The sequence below is a fragment of the Mastacembelus armatus genome, unplaced genomic scaffold, assembly GCF_900324485.2.
Source record: "Mastacembelus armatus unplaced genomic scaffold, fMasArm1.2, whole genome shotgun sequence".
Taxonomy (NCBI): domain Eukaryota; kingdom Metazoa; phylum Chordata; class Actinopteri; order Synbranchiformes; family Mastacembelidae; genus Mastacembelus; species Mastacembelus armatus.
The window spans coordinates 163,447-182,224 of NW_022872898.1; positions in this window are offsets into that span (position 1 = coordinate 163,447).

Sequence of the window (18,778 nt, forward strand, 5' to 3'; positions counted from 1 at the left end):
TGAATTGTTTCACTCAAAAGAAAACATTTCAAGCTTTCTAGCCATATAATTCTTATTTTTATGAGCCAAGTATTCGCTGAGATTATGGTTTTTTTATTTACGCGTCTGTGAAGAGAAATGGCAGAGACAGAAAAGGCCGAGAGCGCACCCTGTCGGCTTTCTTTATTTAAAAAAGCACAACGTTTTGTTGTTATTATGATGGTATACCACTAAACCCAGACCCTTTACAGATTGTAATGATAGATTTCTTTTATCTGTATGATCAGTATTGACGGAGAAATTTCAGTTGGTTTATTATAATATAATAAATTGGTTATAATTTATATATTAAAATAGATATATATGTAACAAATTTGACAAATTGTCCTCTCTCCCCCGGGGGGGGGGGTATTGGGGTGCAGTCACTATATACATTGTTGGAACTGGTATTTTCTCCCTCAGTTCCGCGTGTTCGTTTGATTGATGAAACGGAGGAGATGAATATGGTCTCAAATAAGCCGTTTAATAAAACACACTGAATAAAGCAGTTACAGAGCTCCGGGTCAAACTTTCCCTTGCCAATAACAGTTTCTGTCAGGGCACGAAGTCTGACTGACTATTTTTCCCTTAACCCGGTGATAATATTACAAAATGAAATGTGCAATCTTTAGGAAGCTGGCGTGTTCTTCTCCCATAGGTTGAAAACGTTGGGATGTCCCGAGGTATCCACCTGTTGCTATGCCTCCTGGCAGAAGTCAACCTGCCCTGTAAGACAGAGTTCAACAACCAAAACACCAGGCACATCCTATCTGATGTTATGTCTAATTTACTTCTCATCCCGTGGGAAACTCTGCAATTACTGAAAAACAAGTTCATGTCTAAACTACTACTGTTTCACACCTACTAGAATGCTTCATGATTATACTGTAATGATGCCTTAAAATCCATTATATGATAAATGTAAGCTAATACTACCTTGTACCTTGAGCTATAATATAATAGAAGTTATACCTTAAGCTGTAATGTAATAGAAATAATCTTGCGCTGTAATATAATAGAAGTTATACTTTAAGCTGTAATGTAATAGAAGTAACGATTCCCACAACATATAAACTAAACATCATTTAGTTTATATATATCATGTTATATATTTAATATAAATATATTTATATATATATTAATATACGTGAGACATTGATTTACATGTCCCATCTGTCACAATTATTTTAGTTGGTAAATTATGCTTAGCTCCCAAACGTGAGCCAGCATAGGGAAAAATAACTAAAGGAATTGAATTAAATCCAACGTGTGGACAATGGCTGTTACTGAACATGTCTCATCAGCAGTAAAGGGGAAGATAAGACCAGAAATTAGTGGCTACAGCAGAGAGGGTTTCCATATATCAAACTTTGGGTTACAAGTCCAGAGAGACTTGGGAGTCTACCCTAAATATATCCTCTAAAACAGAAAATGCCAAGTACATGAGAGACAGGTGGAGCAGACATGAACATGTTGTTACTGTGTTCTGTCACCATGCAACACACCAGCTGATGCAAGTTTGACATCACCAACTCCCAGAGTGCTGGCTTCAAATTAAATTACTTCCCTGTCAGTCACCCCAGGTGGGACTTGAACCCACAATCCCTGGCTTAGAAGCCCAGTGCCCTATCTGTTAGGCCACTGGGATTATAAATGAGTTAGGTTGAATATTGTAACCAGACAGTTCCATTACAATGTCAGTTGCAACATCAAGGTGTAGCAGAGGATGATTTCAATCCATTGACCTCTGGGTTATAGTGACAGTTATCCTGCAGTTAAGAAAAGAGCTTTGGTATCATATGTGTGGTTCAGTGTCCGTTTATGCATCTGTGGAAACGTTCAACACCAAACCACTGTGTGCTTCCTTCAGTAGCTCAGTGGAGAACTGTTGGTTGAAGTAGCAGTTATCCTTAGGTTGCTGGTTGAACTCCAGCTTGAAGGAATGTGGTTTGGTTTGGTGTATCTGCTGACACTGGATGGTTTTAAAAACAATTGTTGATGACACGTGATGTGTGGTATGGTGTCAGTTTCTAGATCTGTGTAATTGTTGGCTGCTGTGTGATTCGTTTCATTACAGTACCTGACACCTGAAACTTTCTTTCTGCTGTTCAGTTTCATTCATTCTTTCACCATTTTTATAATCTGTAATTTAACAATCAGGTGCTTTAACCAACAAAGCCACATCAACCCATGAAAGGCTAAAATGGATGACCTTGCTTTGCTTCATTTAACTGAATGAATTAGAAGCTTATATTCTGTAATTACACCACTAGATATTGCAGACTTTACTCTTTTGTTTTATGAATTTCAGTTTCGTTTCACTGGAACTGACATTTAACACAATCACCATTATGGAGCATGAACCTATGACCTTTGGCCTATTAGCATCTTACCACCTGAGCTAACCAGCCTGCATTGTCAAATTTTTTAACAATTTGTTCTTAAATAAAAAAATTCTCAAAATGATGTAGGGTCAGAGCCTTCGATTCAGTCATCAGAACAATCAACACCATCATGGACTATTCTGAGACAAATCTATGTCAAACAGGAAATATTGAGATTTAGATTTTATGCAGGTCGTAAAACTAATCACAGCTATAGGGCAGATCTTACCTGCACCAGTTGCACTTGAATTATATTGGTGGTTCCATGTTGACGGTTTATGAATCAGTGCAGTAACATTAGACTGGAAGTACATAGTTACTATTGGAGTACACTGATTATTACAGACATTTACTGGAGAATTTAGTTCACTGAACAGGAGCTGACAAACATGAATCCTTTATGAAACATGAGAATGGAGAGAGGAGACAGGAAGGAAATATGAACAGGAACAGTCCTTCTAAACTTTCTAGGTTCAAGAGCTAAAATTAGTTCTTTCATGTTCCTATGTAAAAACTCAATGTGGTATAAGGAAGATACATTTAAAACTTTGCCCCAAGGTCACTATGTAGTTTAGTTGGTTAAAGTGCCTTTCTAGCAAACAGGAGATCATAGATTCAAATCCCAGCAGTGCGTTAATGTTAACTGAGGAAAGTGCTTGACTTTCTGTTACCATGAAATATCATTGCAAGAAGGAAATACTGCTAAACACATCCTGAACAAACCCAGCTTTTTCTAAATAGTCAGTCAGTCAGTCAGTCTAAATAGCTTTAGTCCCTCTATCTGCTATATTTTCCATAGCAGTGTTATGTGAATTCAAAATTCACACATTCAGGGTACAGTAACTGTCAGGATGCTAGAGCGATCTAGGACACTGCATTCAAGTTACAGTCTCCTCTGGAGGTGTGGGTTCAGATGAGAGGTGGAGTCACATACAATCATGTGACTCTCCTAGAGAAAGGACAGCCAGTCTTTTAATATACAGTGTCAGGATGGCTGAGTGGTCTAAGGCACCAGGTTTGAGGTTTCATTTCTTCCTTTCACCTGGGTATTCTGGTCTCCTGATGGAGGTGTGGGTTCAAATCCCATTCGTGACAGAGGTTTTTATGTATTGACTTCTACCCTGTACTTTGATAACATTCTCTGTCTCTCTCTTTGTAAAGTCATTTTCTACTTGAATATGTACATGTAACAGTAACAACATTGAATCAACTACATAGATATTCTGCATTAACCTGATAGTCAATTGGCAGAACATAGGTGGATCCAAGTATACCACATTTACAGTTAAATGTGTGTTATACACAGTCTGGCTAGCTCAGTCAGTAGAGCATGATATTCTTAATCTCAGGGTTAGGGTTAGGTTTGAGCCCCACTTTGGGTGGTGGTGATTCTACAGGAGAGCTCCATGTGTTGAGAAGAGGTGATGTGACTTCGGGGGGGTAATAGGAGAAGAATGTATGACCCATGACCCTGACATCAAAGGCTTGTGTTCTTCACACTGTAAATATGGTAATGATTTAACAATCATCCAGATTTGCAACTTATTTTGTATTTTACAAAACAGCATGACAAGCCCCACCCCCACAGCTCAAGTGAAGAGTACAGTGGTGCAGTGGAAGCGTGCTGGTTCCATATCCTATAGGTCGATGGATCGAAACCATCCTCTGTTACACCGCAGTTGGTCAATGGCGCTGCACATGTCTATGTTACACTTGAGTAGGATGGGCCCTTCATCCTGTCTGGTTCTTCCTTGAACTTATACAAGTGCATTATGAATTAATCTTGAAACTGTCCATCCATCCATCCATTTTCTATAACTTCTTTTTCTTTAACCAGGGTCACAGGGATCTACTGGACCCTATCCCAGCTCTCCTTTGGGTGGAAGGCATGCTGAAGCTGTAATACTTGAATATTCATTGTGTAGTTTGTGTCTTTGCCTTAACCTCATAACTATAATCACTGAAGACTAAATAACAGCTCTCTCAATGAGATAGGGAATCTAAGCCACAATGCAGAGCACAATGGATTAGGAGTCCATCACCTTAACCACTTGGTCAGCTCATCACAATGCACTCTACTACTTGATGTAATTCTGCCACAAGGTACTCACACAGATACTTAGCTCAGCCTACGGTTGGCCCAGAGTGTATACATGTGGTTCATGGACTCTGAAAGACCTGGGACTGTGCTCTTTGTCCTAAAACACTCAGCTATGTTGGACTTTTCCTGACCCTCTGGGTTTTTCAAACAGATCTAAAAATGTCCCACTGTGACTCAAATGTAAAGCATCTCTGAAGCTCATGATGCTCATTAATTGAAGCTTCAACAGCAAAGTTAGAAAAATCAATGAGTGATGCAGCCTGTGACAGAACCAAACTCTTTTCCTACTTTAATATGATGGTAGTTACTAATAGTTAGTCCAAGTAATACTGCATTTGTTAACTGGAGTTGAAGTTGACTGCTCATGGATCAACTAAACAAGAGATTCTGCTCTGACAAGTAAAAAGATAGACCCCCTATTTAGACCAGTGTTCAAACTGCTCACACTGCAAAGGTGCAAGTTTTTATAACTGTACAAGTCAGATATTACAAATGTTTTGACTTTACTTTTTATGCTTTTTTCTTTACAGTTTTAGTTGCAGTCAAATAAGGCAATTTGGCTAAGGCATTTTTACACATACACCTGCAGTGACTATTTTTCTAGATATAAAGTGTTAATTTCCTATTTCAGAGTGTTAAAATGAACATAAAGAAATGAAACAGCATGATCATATTGTTGAACTTATTAAAGAGACAGATGTACATCATTCCCCCAATAGCAACCTGTTGTTTTATAGGAAACAGTCTAAACTGTCACTTTGTTTCTAGTCTCTTCTTTAGAGTTGCAGCAGAAGCTACATTTATACAGAAACACTATCTACTATTGGAATTTCTCTACTTACCATCCAACCCTTCAACCTCTGAGGTACTGCATCTAGAATGTGGTGATCTCTCCCAGATGAAAGCTGAGGAAGTGGACTCGTCAGTCTCATCAGTAGACATCTCCTGGCTGCTCTGAAAACTAAGGCTTCGTGGCCTCTTTCTTGAAGGGGTCGCTCCCTGTTTCTTTTTGGGGGTTGTCACATTCTGAAGCCTTTTCAAAAGCTGTTTCTTCACAGATTCCTAACAAGACACAATAAATTGTTTGCGTTACCAATTACATTAAACTAAATCAGATGCAGAAATGAAACCATACAAACAGACACGTTGCCTTGATTAATCTGGGTGAAGCACATTCCTCCTATTCTGAGTGTCAGATGTTTGCACCTTGGCTGCCATATATCTAACAGTATATATAGCTATAGCTGTTCTACACTCAGTTTGGGTGTGTTCGTTTAATTTTCCATCTAGTGGTGACGACAGTAATGGCTCTGAAGAACTGATTGGCGTCAAATGTACAGGTTGAAGCATTGTTTTAAATATTTGAAATGGTGCCATTATGTTGTCAACTGAATTCCTGTGAATTAAGTTAGTGTGTAATTGTCTAGTTCAGTGTTGGTAATAAACATGCAACTTGAGTTCAGAAGTCCTGTTTTTCTTTGGCTGAGATTTCTATCCCACACTCATAGGTTCTTATTTACCAGAGAATTTCTAATTTAGCTCTTGGCCACCAAGAATATTGGGCTTTTTACTGCACCACATCTGACAACTGTAGTTACTTCTCAAACTAGTATTCATCACCTTCCTGTCCTGTGAAACTTCAGACATATGTAATCTTGTAGAATCTGATGCATGTCTGCAGATATATTAAACAATTCTAAGGGACCATTTTTCCTCCGTTAGTACTATTGCTTTTTACTCTAGGTACAATTTGTTAAGCAGGATTTTAATTCAGGACTTTTACATGCAGTGGAGTGGTTCTGCTACTTTTAAAGGATCCTAGTATGTTTTTTGTTTGTTTGTTTGTTTTTTCCCATTACCCGCTCCCACAAGATGTCGCTGTTTGGTTTTTCATGTCAACACGTCCTGTTGGTAGACGCTTTGGACCAGGGCGCGCAGGTGGTCGACCAACAAGCCCCTCACTGTAACGCCGCATTTTGAACTTATCACAACACTTCTGCCCTGGATTTTTATTACACACGTCAGTCAGAGACCGTGTCGTTTACGCTGTTCCATGTTTCTCCACCGAAAGGAAAAACACAGTAGCTAATGATAATTCAATGATCCTTATCATCCTGTATTTTTCAAAAGACGTTTAATCCTCTTCAAAAAGACAGTGAAAGAGACCGTGCGTAAAGCTGCTGACCAGCGGATATAGTTCCGCATTGAATTCATTAGAAAAACATGTCAGATTAGTGTTTTACTATGTATTTCCTACCGAGGATGACAATCAGATGAGCGTGGCTCTGTTCAGGTGAGCTAAAACCTCTGGATGAAATGTGACCATTGCATCCTTTACTCGCGGGACCGATCTGCAGCTGGTCGGGTTCAGCTTCGTTCATTTGATGTCTTCATTTCAAATATTCCCAATAAGGCAGTTAAACTATATATAGTTTTATTCAGCTCTTTGTCTTCAGAATCAGATGCTTTTGTGAATTTCTAGACTTTTCAGACTCAGGTAGAGACCATCCTGATCATCCCATTCACAACACCCTGAAGGAGCAAAGAAGCACCTAAAGAGGACGACTCATCTCACTGTGCTGCAGGACTGAACCACACACGATTCATCCTCACTGCCATCAGGCTCTAAAACACCTTAGCTAATGGCAGAAGACTCACCAACATGAGCTGGACTGTTAATGGCTACTTTCATTATCCATTAGTTTACATACAAAACCAACTGAATTTTCCCTTTGGACATTAACTACCATACAGTAGTTATTACCTTCAAAATGCTACAGCAAAAGTACACAAACAATACTATACCATAATGGCAGCCTGTTCTATCAACAAAATTACTAAACGCTGAATAAGCAGTCGAACGACATACAACTGTTGTACATATGTAATATAAACTACTATTTATGTGACGTATTATACGTTACATTGATGGTCTGTGTCAGTGTGGGAGGAGCTCCACTCCAAACATTGTGGACAGGGTGCGACGTCACATGTGGCGTCACAAAGTAAGAGGAATCTGGGAGAGCTGATGACTTCATCATCTTTCATCCTCTGAAACACACACAGACACTTTTGTGTTTGTCCTTTTGTCATATTTCCACATTAGCATTGAGTTTGCTTCAACATCCTCCATGGGATTGAGTGACAGGTAAGTTGAAAGCGGTGGAAAATAGTTTGATATATTGCACTGCAAAGAATTAAGAAACCAGCTGCAGTATGTCTGTGAATACACCTCAGGATTCAGTGCTTAGTAAATTAGGACTGAGCCTTTTACCAGTGGACACTGAAACCAACTAATAGTCAGGGACAGAGTTACAGTGTTTTTTAACAGTAGTGTATTTTTCTCAATATCTAGCAGTAGGTTTAGATCAGAACAAATATAGCAGCTTTGGAAGCAGCAGGACTGAAAATGTGGTAGTGACAAGATAAAGCCTTGGTGGGCCCTGTGTTAATGAAATGAAACTCAGATCAAGTGTCATGTACAGAATACACACATTCCATCCATCCATCCATTTTCAATACCTGCTTATTCCTTAACCAGGGTCACCGGGACCTGCTGGAGCCTATCCCAGCTCAAATGGATTAAAACTCAAATAGGCTCCAGCAGTTCCCTGTGACCCCAATTAGGAATAAGCAGGTATAGATAATGGATGGATGAATGGATAAAGTTGTAAACAAGTTAAATTAGCAATATCTGCTTTAGCTCCATCTAGTATCGCAGCGAGTCTCAGAGGTCGTGAGTTCAAAGCTTCCACAAGGCAAGGCTTGCTTAAAGGTTCATCTAGGACAGGAGGGGGCAGAAGCGTAGATATGCAGTACGCAGTATGTAGCGTAGATATGCTTCATTTATTCATCTCTTTTTTGCCCATTCAGCAGTACCATATGTATGGTAGTGAATGACTGTTGTCATTCAAAATTTATGTATACTAGATTTTTGCAACTGTCAGGATGCCCGAGTTGTCTAAGGCGCTGTGTTCAGGTCGCAGTCTCTTTTGGGTTCAAATCCCACTCCTGACAAACCAGTCCTCCTGCTGTGATGTTTCTCAGTAAGGATGGGTGATGGATTAGATGGATTCCATTGTGGTCTCCCCGTGCAGGTTTGAGTCCTGCTGACAACGAGCTGTTATTTGTAACTCATCCTGTTAGTGTCTCATAAAGTTGGTGGAGCTTTAAAAAATCACAGAGGGCTTCAACTTGTGGAACTTGTGCAACTTGTTATGGACAGTTTGTGATGACAATACTAGGCATCTGTGTGTTATTGTGTTATGTAATGTCAAAGATTTGAGACTTGACTCAGACTTGATGTTTGGGACTCATGAACAATATTTATATATTTATTAGTTTATTTTATTTTAGCGCAATAACATAAATTTCTGACAAGCTCTGAGTTTACTATTTTTTTATTCATAACACATTTGTGGCACACCTTGCCCCTGGTGACTTTAAACTGCAGTGAACTGAATTAGTGTCATGAACATGGCAAACGTCCCAGCCAGTGTGGTCCAGTTTGTTGAATTGCAGTTGTGATCAGAGACATGAGACCTGACTTGGACTTCCAAAAAGTGACTTGTGAGCATCTCTGCACTGGAGACACAGATAAGAGAAAATATAAATAAAATCTAATAATAAAATTATAAAATCTAAATTATTTGCATGTCTGGATGACAGTGTTCAGTCATGACCTTGTTTTCAGTGTGTACAAGCAGTTGGTGTCCAAACCTGATTAGCTCAGTTGGTAGAATGTGAGACTCTTAATCTCAGGGTTGTGGGTTTGAGCCCTAAGTTATACAGTGGCTCTTGAATGTGGAAATTCATTCCCAAGTTCAAGGAGTCTATGAGCATGTACTGAGCTGTTGACAGTGGAAGGGAAGGAACAATAAGCCCAAGTTTCTGTTAACAACCAAACCTCAGACTGCTCAAATGCTCAGTGTCTGTTATCTTTTCAACAAAGAACAGAACAGCAGGTATTGAAACATAATGTTCTATGTCTGGAAATTCCACTTAGTCTGTGTTTCAATTTGGAAACAATTCTGTAGTCATTTATGATACAGTCACTCATCTATGTTTATTTAATGACACTGAAACACCTTCTCCTATTACCCCCCTGAAGTCACATCACCTCTTCTCAACACATGGAGCTCTCCTGTAGAATCACCACCACCCAAAGTGGGGCTCCAACCTAACCCTAACCCTGAGATTAAGAATATCATGCTCTACTGACTGAGCTAGCCAGACTGTGTATAACACACATTTAACTGTAAATGTGGTATACTTGGATCCACCTATGTTCTGCCAATTGACTATCAGGTTAATGCAGAATATCTATGTAGTTGATTCAATGTTGTTACTGTTACATGTACATATTCAAGTAGAAAATGACTTTACAAAGAGAGAGACAGAGAATGTTATCAAAGTACAGGGTAAAAGTCAATACATAAAAACCTCTGTCACGAATGGGATTTGAACCCAGACCAGACCAGAATACCCAGGTGAAAGGAAGAAATGAAACCTCAAACCTGGTGCCTTAGACCACTGAGCCATCCTGACACTGTACATTAAAAGACTGGCCGTCCTTTCTCTAGGAGAGTCACATGATTGTATGTGACTCCACCTCTCATCTGAACCCACACCTCCAGAGGAGACTGTAACTTGAATGCAGTGTCCTAGATCACTCTAGCATCCTGACAGTTACTGTACCCTGAATGTGTGAATTTTGAATTCACATAACACTGCTATGGAAAATATAGCAGATAGAGGGACTAAAGCTATTTAGACTGACTGACTGACTGACTATTTAGAAAAAGCTGGGTTTGTTCAGGATGTGTTTAGCAGTATTTCCTTCTTGCAATGATATTTCATGGTAACAGAAAGTCAAGCACTTTCCTCAGTTAACATTAGCGCACTGCTGGGATTTGAATGTATGATCTCCTGTTTGCTAGAAAGGCACTTTAACCAACTAAACTACAGAGTGACCTTGGGGCAAAGTTTTAAATGTATCTACCTTATTCCACATTGAGTTTTTACATAGGAACATGAAAGAACTAATTTTAGCTCTTGAACCTAGAAAGTTTAGAAGGACTGTTCCTGTTCATATTTCCTTCCTGTCTCCTCTCTCCATTCTCCTGTTTCATAAAGGATTCATGTTTGTCAGCTCCTGTTCAGTGAACTAAATTCTCCAGTAAACGTCTATAATAATCAGTATACTCCAATAGTAACTGTCTACTTCCAGTCTAACGTTACTGCACTGATTCATAAACCGTCAACATGGAACCACCAACATAATTCAAGTGCAACTGGTGCAGGTAAGATCTGCCCTATAGCTGTGATTAGTTGTACGACCTGCATAAAATCTAAATCTCAATATTTCCTGTTTGACATAGATTTGTCTCAGAATAGTCCATGATGGTGTTGATTGTTCTGGTGACTGAATCAATGGCTCTGACCCTACATCATTTTGAGAATTTTTTTAATTAAGAACAAATTGTTAAAAAATTTGACAATGCAGGCTGGTTAGCTCAGGTGGTAAGATGCTAATAAGCCAAAGGTCATAGGTTCATGCTCCATACTGGTGATTGTGTTAAATGTCAGTTCCAGTGAAACGAAACTGAAATTCATAAAACAAAAGAGTAAAGTCTGCAATATCTAGTGGTGTAATTACAGAATATAAGCTTCTAATTCATTCAATTGAATGAAGCAAAGCAAGGTCATCCATTTTAGCCTTTCATGGGTTGATGTGGCTTTGTTGGTTAAAGCACCTGATTGTTAAATTACAGATTATAAAAATGGTGAAAGAATGAATGAAATTGAACAGCAGAAAGAAAGTTTCAGGTGTCAGGTACTGTAATGAAACGAATCACACAGCAGCCAGGTGTGCCAACTATTACTCAGATTTAGAAACTGACACCATACCACACATCACGTGTCATCAACAATTGTTTTTAAAACCATCCAGTGTCAGCAGATACACCAAACCAAACCACATTCCTTCAAGCTGGAGTTCAACCAGCAACCTAAGGATAACTGCTACTTCAACCAACAGTTCTCCACTGAGCTACTGAAGGACGTGCAGAGTGGTTTGGTGTTGAACGTTTCCACAGATGCATAAACGGACACTGAACCACACATGTGATACCAAAGCTCTTTTCTTAACTGCAGGATAACTGTCACTATAACCCAGAGGTCAATGGACTGAAACCATCCTCTGCTACACTTTGATGTTGCAACTGACATTGTAACTGTCTGGTTACAATATTCAAATCAGGTCCTGTATAATCCCAGTGGCCTGACAGATAAGGCTCTGGCCTTCTAAGCCAGGGATTGTGGGTTCAAGTCCCACCTGGGGTGACTGACAGGAAAGTAATTTAATTTGAAGCCAGCATTCTGGTAGTTGGTGATGTCAAAAATGGAAACATCTAAACACAGTAACAACATGTTCATGTCTGCTCCACCTGTCTCTCATGTACTTGAAATACTTCATAGTTAAAATAAAACAATCAGTCATCATTATTGGCCAGGTTTGTACACACAAATAAGGAATTTGACTCTGGTTCACTAAGCTCTGTCTATGTACAAGAATTAAGTAAAGTTAATCTTTTAAGAAAGGAAGAGAGTAGGTTTAAAATAAACAAAGGAAAAGGAAATATAAAAAGGCTACAAAAAGAATAATATTTTTATATTTACATTATATATAATGTGTGAACTTTTGCATGCTAAAGTACAGGCTCAGCTGGTCCATTTCATTAAATAGAAGAGTTTGACCATAATTGTTAGTCATAGCAGAATGGGGCGGGCTTTACACTCCAGTCGTCCAACCAGATTTAAACAAACCTTGCCCATACGCACTGACATGTTCGTAAAGTTGCTCAATGTCAGTCCCTTCTAAATGACACAGAAAAAAAAACAATACACACTGAAATGTGAAGGGCTTCGTTCAGATGAATAATGCTTCTGTGCCTCTGACTAAAAAAGTAGCAGGAATGTTAATAGCTCATGGACCCAGAAGTTCATGAGTTCTAAAACTCATTTTCTGTTTTAGAGGATATATTTAGGGTAGACTCCCAAGTCTCTCTGGACTTGTAACCCAAAGTTTGATATATGGAAACCATCTCTGCTGTAGCCACTAATTTCCGGTCTTATCTTCCCCTTTGCTGCTGATGAGACATGTTCAGTAACAGCCATTGTCCACACGTTGGATTTAATTCAATTCCTTTAGTTATTTTTCCCTATGCTGGCTCACGTTTGGGAGCTAAGCATAATTTACCAACTAAAATAATTGTGACAGATGGGACATGTAAATCAATGTCTCACGTAATACTGTATATTAATATATATAAATATATTTATAATAAACCAACTGAAATTTCTCCGTCAATTCTGATCGTACAGATAAAAGAAATCTATCATTCAAATCTGTAAAGGGTCTAGTTTTAGTAGTATACCATCATAATAACAACAAAACGTTGTGCTTTTTTTAAATAAAGAAAGCCGACAGGGTGCGCTCTCGGCCTTTTCTGTCTCTGCCATTTCTCTTCACAGACGCGTAAATAAAAAAACCATAATCTCAGCGAATACTTGGCTCATAAAAATAAGAATTATATGGCTAGAAAGCTTGAAATGTTTTCTTTTGAGTGAAACAATTCACGTCGAAAACAAATTATCACTTTTTATTTAATCCGTATGAACGTAAGGAGAAGTCTGTTTTCTCCTGCCTCACCTCATTACAGGTAATGCGGTCCCGCCTTGTACATTGTTCACTGTTCACATGTAAATAATCTCAGGTGAACCAGGTAAATATGTGCACACCCCCGAGAAATGACATAAAACATCAAACTTCATCATAGAATTTACTCACTTTTTCTGCGCGTTTGGATGATGGCGCGTCACGGACGTGAAGAAGCACTTCTTGTATTCCACACAGAGACAAATAGTTTACCTTGTCCTCAGAGTAAAAACACTGATTTTAACTCAAATGAGGATCGTTTGGCTCCTCATTGTGTTATATTGTGCTGCACTAATCCGTCCCATCTACATTGACTGAAAGGCTCATTATGCGCGTCTTTGTCTGGTCGTTCAGTGCGTCTTTTGTGTTCTCAGGTAAATCACATGACTATTCATCCTCAGACACACCCTCTTGCATATGGCCTTTCTGGACAAAAAGTGTCTTAGAAAATTTAAATCAGTGTATTGTTTACTGTGAATGAGTGAACAAGATGACATTCACAGCACTCTGAAGTAAACACTTTAGCCTACAACATGCAGGTCTCCAAAGTCTTGTGAACCAATGTTCTGTTTGTGTTTTATGGTCTTATTTCAGTGACTAAAAAATTGTAGTTTTTCACTAAGCATGTGTAGCCGGGTGGTAAACTTATGGTAAACTCATGTATAAGTAAATGACTAAGTAGTTTTTCACCTGTATCAAAATGTCCCCTAAACCAAGTAAGGTGTTATATTTTGTATTGTTCATGGTTATTTTATGTTATCATTGTTTAAAGTTGGTTTTCTGATGTGGGTAAATGTGCCTCAAGATGGAGAAAGCAGTGCATTACATTTGGTCACCAGAGGGCAGTATTGCATAGCAAATGGAAAATCTGCAGCAAATTTCTCCAAGTGCACTCTGGGTTATTTCCTGTTTTGAATGTGATCCAAAAATGGAGACGTGCGGAGTATTACGCATGGGTTTTGTATCTGTAATGAGCCGCATGGTGAAGACCCCTGTGACGAGGAGTAGTGGAGCAGCGGAGTGAGCTCCCGTGTCGAGAAGTTAAGCCCACTGTTGTATTTGTCAGATTTGTTTGATGAAGGTGATTCTCTTTCGGGATATTAGTTTTGTTTGCCATGTGTGGTTTTTGATGAAATGTCGCCCCGCGGCGCTGTTTGAAATAAAAACTGCAAGAACCCCAGTATTGTGTCTTGGGTCAGCTAATTACCCGGGCTACACATGCATAAACACTTTTTTCTCAAAAACACAATCATGAATAAACTTGCTGCTCACATATTATTGTAGCCCAGTTTGTGCTGATTACAGTGTTATCAGACTTTAGACATTAGTATGTTTAAAAGACACTGAAAAACGCACAAATGTCAGGACATGTCAAAATTTGTCCAGGCCCCCAAAACCCCCTCAGACCCCAGAGGGTTAATGTCCACTGCTGTTAGACATGCTGTGAGACTATTGTCAGTGTGGGCCATGCTGGAGGCCATGTCCTCCAAACAGGATGTGACACACAGCATTTTATTCTTTTTTCATACTTCTTTCACTCCTTACCAAGCACTTGGCTCTTGGCAAATTGCTTTAGGCACCATTGTTGGCCTTGCTGTCTTCAGTAGGCAGGCCCTTTATTTGATTATTTTAGTTTCTTAATATTCCTTCTGTCTTTCCTCACCTTTCTTTCTTACTTTCATTGCCTTTCAACCCTTTCTTATTCATCGTGTACTTTCTTATTTTCAATTCAATTCAATTCAATTCAATTTTATTTGTATAGCGCCAAATCACAATACAAATCATCTCAAGGCACTTATTTGTCTGTCTTTTTCTTCAGTGCCCCTCTTTTGAGTTCACTTGATAAAAAACTTTGTTGATTGGTGTAACAACTGTCTAAAGCTCAATATTAAGAAAACCAGAGAACTGGTGGTGGACTTTAGGAGGAGCAGGAAGACCCCAGTCCCTGTCTCCATCCAGATGCACTCTTCAAGAAAGGACAGAGCAGACTGTTCTTCCTCAGGAGACTCTGTTCCTTTGGTGTGTGCAACAAGCTACTGAAGATGTTCTATCAGTCTGCAGTAGCGACGGCACTGTTCTTTGCAGTTGTGTGCTGGGGAGGTGGCATCAAGGCTGGTGAGGCCAACAGACTAAACAAGTTGATCAGGAAGGCAAAATCTGTTGTTGGACTGGAACTGGACAGTCTGGAGGCTGTGGCAGAGAGGAGGATGGTTTACAAAATCAACTCCACACTGGACAATCCTGCCCACCCACTTCATGAGGAACTGTGGCGAATGGGAAGTTCATTCAGCCACAGACTAATTCCTCCTAAAACCAAGACTTAGAGATTCAGGAAGTCTTTTGTGTCCACGGTCATAAGACTCTATAATTCCTCAATATAAACAATAACACACACACACACACACACATACACACTCAAACCCCCAAAAACAAATTACTTTTCTACATATAGGTTGATTGCGTTATTACTTTATTAATTACCATCAATTTGTATAATATTAAATTTAATAACTTTAATAACTGCTGTAACAATTTAATTTCCCCTTGGGGATTAATAAAGTACTTCTTCTTCTTCTTTTCATGCTTACTTTTTGTCTTTTTTCTTTACTTTCAACTTCATTTTCCTTCCTTTTCTTTCAACTTCTTCTACTTTGTCAACTTCTTTGCTTCCTTGGCACTTTTTTCTTTCGTCCGCTTTTTTGACTTTAAAATACTCTTCGTATTTTCGTCAGCGTATCAGCTCTCCCACGTAATTTCTTCCGAAATTACCTTTTCTAGAGACAGAATTACATTTAAAAAAGGACTGAAAACCAATTATATTGGCCACCAATTGGTGGCCATTTATAAGCCTTCTTGAATATTGAGAACTCGATGGATGAAAAAAACTCAAATTAAACAAAAATATTGTGTAAATATATATTTTATTTTACTGTATTAAATCATTGGCTTTGCTTTCACAGTGGCATTGGTGGTGTTCAGACCGGAAGCAGGCAGATTTGGTCTGTGTTGAGGCTGCTCCTGGTAGCGAGGGTGCTGTCCTCGTTTAGTCTTCTAACAGATGCTAGGGCATCGTGGTGGGCATGCTGGTGAAGACAGATAGGCAGGGTCCCTTTTTAGATCAAAACCACAACAGGATCATGTTCAGGTGTGATTGCAAAGTTAAGTCCTTTGGCTAAGACATCTCTCTCTCTGGCTGGGAGAGCTCCCTGTCCGACAGGTTCTTTACCCATTTGTCCTTAGTGTCCTCTGTAGTTCTCCCATTCTTCTTTCTCTTCCCAGTGTACTCCTCTACTGTCTGTTTGCGAGAAAGAAGGATGTCAAACTTCTTGTTCAGTGTCTCTTTACCTTTTTGGACAAACAGTATGACAGCATCCCAAAGCGATGTACAGCCACAGAGAGTTCATACTTTTACACTTGTTATATTGCAGGTACTGAGACACAAAAGGCATATACAGGAAAAATAAAGGACTGACTGCAAATAAACAGATAATTTAAATATATATATGCAGCATGGTGGATCAAAATAATGGACATTCATTATTATATAATTTTATTATAAGTATTAATATTTTGCTTATATAACTTATATATTATATATATATTTACAAATTTTATATCTCTGCTGTTAGACATGGAGACTATTGTCAGTGTGGGCCATGTTGGAGGCCATGTCCTCCAAACAGGATGTGACAACACTTTCACAATGCACATCATTTTATTCTTTTTTCATACTTCTTTCACTCTTTACCAAACAAGCTCCTGGCAAATCTGGTATAATATAATATGGCTCAAAGTTGTGTAAATATTAACACAAAATAATAATATTAAGTAAGTTTTGTTAGCTTCTTCTTCATACATCCAAACGTTTTTGACCTTATTTACTTATCTACTTATATTCAAGTGTGGCTTTTTTCATGCCCATCATGATTGGCTCAAATCTTGATTGAGGCATGGGTTCAACTCTAACCAGTTCCAGTTCCTTGACATTGTATAAGTTGTTCCTGCAAAGTTTTGTTTTTTTAGAATCTTCTCCTTAAGAGTTAACTTGTTGTGACTTGGATCTTAATGGAAGACACACCACATAGAGTCAGTGTTTGCTGGTTATGTGTGTTAAATCACAGTTAATTGTGTAATTGTTGCTTGTGTTGCATAGTGGTACATGACAGAGCTCATGCTTGTTGATGTTGCCTTGAACAGCTACTGTTTACAAAGCACACTCCGTATTCTAAATGTTTGCCTTATTAGACTTGCCAGTGTCGATGGACCACTCACATAAAAGCAGTGCATCCATAGTTGAATGGATTTCCTGGCCTAATATCAGAACCAGAACAAAGAGACTAATCAGTCAGTTATATCTGAGAGATTATCCTGTTTATAATGACTAAATCTGAGAATAAACCAGCTCCTGAGCTGGTTTGAGATTGCAGATGTGTTGTCAGGACAACAATCACACCATGACTTTGGAAGATCCAGCAGATCCAGGATCATGTCAAACAGCCAGTGAAATTATCTGGCTAACCAGTTAATCCACATATGAAGAACATGCGTCTAGTTTGTTTTTTTCCATTTTTTCTTTGTTTGTTTTTGAGCTTTGTCTCGGAACGACCTTGTTTCAGCTGAGTTTTAACAGACTGGTGTTACTGTCCTGAAATGCAGCCTAATATTAGGAGAACTTGCATAGACCAATGGTAGTGGTTAGTTGAACCCATGACTCAACTGAGAGTGGAGACTAAATCCAGCACCTTAGACTAAAAAAGACACTTGAGTGGTGAAATGTTTTGACTTAAATAGAAGTTCAGATACCATGACTCAATTTTTGGATAACTTAACATGGATGACTGTGAATCTTCACAGACTCTCAGCCAAGCTAACAGACAAAATTCTCCCATTGACAGCTGGGAGTGGTGGGATTTGAACCCACACCTCAGATGAAACTAAAGGTTAAACCCAGCACCTTAGACCAATGGGCCACACTATAAGGTAGCTTTTGTGTTTTGTATGCCTTGAACAGAGGTATTTCCATTAGGAAAATAGGAAAAATCATTTGCCTGTACTCAATAACTATTCAAAGCAATGGTGGAGGAACAAGTCCACTTGCTTATTAATGATGCCGTAATGTCTCCAGGTCCATATAACTGCTGGGCATAGAGTCGTAACTGTGACTTACACTCCAAAACAACTTATATATTTATGTTAATGTTATGAGTGGTAAGCCTCCATCCACCTTCTACTGCTGCTGCTGTAGTTGCTGGGTGGTAAACATCAGCCACACCTCATCAACGTCGCCCACTTGGACGACAGCCAGAATAGCCACATCTGTGGCACCATTGCACCAACTGCCAGGAGCTGTTGGCAGGTGACCCAGACCCTCTAAGCCTGATTCAGCAGCAACCCCCTTTAAGGTGTTTGGGAGATTGTCTCTGTAGATTTAAGACTGTGGTGTATTATTTCTGGTCCTGTCATTATGACACTAGAATCTGATGCTTAGTTGCTTCAAGTTAACAGTTTCAGAACAAAGTCAGTGTCCCCAGACTGTATCTGTGTTGCCAAGTCTTG